Genomic DNA, 4,103 nt, shown 5'->3' on the forward strand with positions numbered 1-4,103 from the left:
AGGTCCCATACATTGGAGGAACAGCTCCACCAATACATTGGAAATCAGGTCTCATTTAGGTTGTTATGCACAGGCATTACTTAACATCTATTAAGCCCGTCTAGCTCAGTTGGTAGAGCGCAAGGCTCTTAACCTTGTGGTCGGGGGTTCGAGCCCCCCGGTGGGCGTAAGTTAATTTTGCGGAATTAATTATATATTTTATTTATTATATTTTTTTCTTGCGTCGTTTGATTTTATTTAAAGTTAGCCACTGGCATTAAGCCTTTTTGAATGAAATAAATAAATTTTAAGGCATTTATGTGCATATCTCCAGCCGCTCGAGCAATTTTCGGCATGAGTTTGGTTAATTTTATCGAGTTTGGGTTCGGCTTGAGTTTGGTTAATTTTATCGAGTTTGGGTTCAAGCTTCAAGCCTGACTACATGTTCGAATCTTTGGCTTGAGTTTGATTAATTTTATCGAGTTTGAGCGAAATATAAACAAGCCAAGCTTAAGCAGTTGTATTTTACAAAGAGTCAAATACAAGCCAAGTCTAAGCTCGCTCAAACTCGACTCATTTGCACCCGCAGCAGGACATTGGAGGAACAGCTCCACCAATACATTGGAAATTAGGTCTGATACAGCTTGTTATGCTCCACCAATGCTAAGCCCGTCTAGCTCAGTTGGTAGAGCGCAAGGCTCTTAACCTTGTGGTCGTGGGTTCGAGCCCCACGGTGGGCGCTGAATTATTTTGCGAAATTAATTATATATTTTATTTATTATTTTTTTTTTCTTGCATCGTTTGGTGTTGCCATATTTCGAAGTTTCGCCAACATAAAACTATACGCAGCTCCGCCAACGATCTCACAGTTAAGCCATTGGCATTAAGCCTTTTTCAATGAAATAAATAAATTTTAAGGCATTTATGTGCATATCTCTAGCGGCTCGCGCAATTTTTTGCTTGTGTTTGTTTTATTTTATCTCGTTTTAGGGTTCAAGCTTCAAGCCTGACTACATGTTCGAATCTTTGGCTTGAGTTTGATTAATTTTATCGAGTTTGAGTTCAAGCTTCAAGGCTGTCTACATGTTCGAATCGGCTTGTTTAACGTAATAGAGAGAATGATATTAAATTAAGCTAATTTTAAAATAAATTGACAAATAGAATGAATAATTAAGGGATAAAAAATAAGAAAACACCTAATTTAATACAAAATATAAATTATTAAATTTTTATAATATCTTAAAGATAAAGTATGACATTTAATATAATTTGAGTATATTTAATATTATATTTTTTAACAAGCCAACTCACAAGCTAACGGGCCTAGATTGGGCTTGGCTTGTTAGCTCATCGAGCTAGTTCACGAGCCACTTATCAAGCCGAGCTTAAGCCGTCTCCTTTATCACACACTTGTTATATGTATTTACATATCTAACACTTGTATTTTCATATTTATATTTGCACACAAAATTTTAGCACTAAATTAATTTTAACTCCATTGCTAACTTATAAATGTCACCATTTCATGTATTAGTGTTGTTATGTATGACTCATACACCAGAATTTTGAAGTCTCTTGGAGTGAAGATGTGTGTCTCTTGGAAATGAGTGAGTTGGGGGAGCGAAGACGAGTTAGTAATTTTATGTGTGGGTTTATATATATATATATATATATATGATGTGTAACCCTATAGGCATGTAACTGAAATCCTCTGAAATAGTAAATTCGCCGCTTTGCTCCCGTGGACGTAGACATCTCTGTCGAATCTCGTTAAATCTCTATGTGCTCTTCTGAATTTGTATCATTTTTGTTTCTTCTTCCCCCAAAATTTCTCAACAAGTGTGAATATCAGACTTTAAGTATTAGACATGTAAAATATGGTATGTATGTAAATTTCTCTAAATTTTAATAGATTTGTATATCGATCACCTAATTAAAGAATAAGATCATGCTAGGTTAGTATTGATTATATTTTATTTGGCTCATGACTGCATAGCTTTCTAAATGAAGAAGTGAATGGACCTAAATGTATAAAATTAATCAAATGATTAGTAAAAAATTCACCTAAATTTAGGCTTCATTCGAAAAGTGGTGAAGTTTCGTTCGGTTGAAATAAACATCGACGCATGAACAAATTTTTGATTGGTAAAATAGCGGAAGACGAACGTCTCATAAAGTTCCATCTCAAGAGCATTAAATTTACTTCATTTCAGATCGTGGTTGGCTTTGACGAACATGACTTCTAAGAGAAAGTTGCTGAACTGTGATGCTACTTCAAATAAAGTCTTTTAAAATTAGGTGGTCTATAAATTATAAAATTCAAGGAAATTTTTTTAATGTGGGCACCCTAATGCTACTTTTATTACAAGCATTACTGATTCTAATAAAAAATATTACTCTTCGACGCATCTAAAATAAATTATAAAACATTCATAACACTTCATGTATTCATAATTATATTTATAAATGCCTATTTATTTAATTATATTGTCAATAACTTATTTATACTATTTTAATGAACTCCCCAAAAAATAACTCCTAAATTTTTACATTTGTTGCTTCCATGGGACGGTCATGATTTTGAAAATTCAAAGATCATGGGAGAAGAGATTACGTCGCCTGGACTCCGAGCTACGTTCGTGCGCTGGTCGTGATATAACGGAGATCGGACGATGAACATAATAATTTTTCTCATTGGACGGTCCAGATCAAATTACACAAGCTTTATTTTGCCCGTTGGTTATTGTACATTATTGTTAGAGGATCGGACGGCTGATGTTGACCAAAGCAAAAGTGGTTACAATGAGGACCACAAGCTTTTGCCGGGCTGAAAGGAACGGCCTCGAGAACTTGGGCATGTCACCCACGCGGCTACTTTCATCAGTTTTAGTTTTGGTGTTTTTTATTTTTGTTTAATTTTATTTATTTATTTTTTTAATAATGAGCCCTATGGTTGATGCCTACCCTTAAATTTAATATCTGAATTGAATATTGAATATAATTTAAAGCATTTATCTGAATTTTTATTTTAATAAATTTATCATTAAATAAAAATTTATCATTTAATAAAAATTACCAACGAAATAGAAATTTGAGTTCAAATGAGCTCATCAAATATATGAATTGTCAATTAAAATTTGTGGTAAATTTTGAAGGGTTAAACAATTTCAAAATATGACATACTTATAATTAAATTCTGAGTCTCAATGAAAAATTTTCAATGAACATAAATTATTCATTTTTTAGGTAATAAGAAATTTAAGTACTGAATGAATGAGTGATCCTCAATAACTGCTTATATGCAACAGTATAACAATAATTCTGATTATATTTTTCACTTATATTTCCTTATTTCACTTGATGCTGAAGAAAAATAAGATTTTAACTTTTAATTTATATATATTGGGATACTACGTAAGTATATGTATCGTTTTTAAGTAATATATGACTTTTTGATTAAGACCTGAATATTGAACCCACAGAGAATATATATAATATGCACTTTTTGGAAAATTTTTTATTTTTAAAAAGATAATTATTTAAACTAAAGTCGTTTTCGCAGTAAATAAAGTTTAAATATTTTTGGTAATTTTTATATTTTAACAAAAACAATACAAACTTAAAAAGATAACTTGAATTTTTGTAGAAAAAAACACTAAATATGAAAATATCTTTCTCATTATCATGAATCAGTAATAAGTAAAGAAATTCTGTTGTGGAAGTAAACATATTGTGTTGTGCTAAATAGGAGCAATAATATTCTTTACCCTTACTAGATATGTTATAAAGAACATTGACTAATTTAAAGTTTGAATAGTTCTGAAGACCGGCTAGGCATGGAAGTTACTAGCTCTCACTCTAGAGTTCCCTCGATTCCCTCCACCTAGGGGCTAACATCTTGTATTAGAACCTAAAATAATAAACCAAGTTGGGGGTTTTAATCTGTCACTTTAAAGTACTTTAACTCTACACCCTTCAATGAATATTTTCCTATTTATTTGCACTCAATCATATGAACTACAATCTCATCATATAACCTCATGTGATTCTTTTCAATTGTTGACTGAGATAATACCAGCCCAGTTCTTACATGTTCTCACAACAAATTTTAACATCTGGATTGG

The 4,103-nt window shown here is 31.9% G+C and overlaps 2 non-coding genes across 2 annotated transcripts; both read left to right on the forward strand.

The window, feature by feature from the left end:
* Positions 1 to 94: 94 nt before the first annotated feature.
* TRNAK-CUU lies at positions 95 to 167 on the forward strand. Its single transcript has one exon. It is a non-coding gene; the product is annotated as a tRNA-Lys (tRNA).
* A 479-nt stretch (positions 168 to 646) lies between these two features.
* TRNAK-CUU lies at positions 647 to 719 on the forward strand. The gene has a single exon. It is a non-coding gene; the product is annotated as a tRNA-Lys (tRNA).
* The last annotated feature ends 3,384 nt before the right edge of the window (positions 720 to 4,103 follow it).

This window comes from Phalaenopsis equestris, unplaced genomic scaffold (assembly GCF_001263595.1).
Source record: "Phalaenopsis equestris unplaced genomic scaffold, ASM126359v1 Scaffold232819, whole genome shotgun sequence".
NCBI lineage: Eukaryota > Viridiplantae > Streptophyta > Magnoliopsida > Asparagales > Orchidaceae > Phalaenopsis > Phalaenopsis equestris.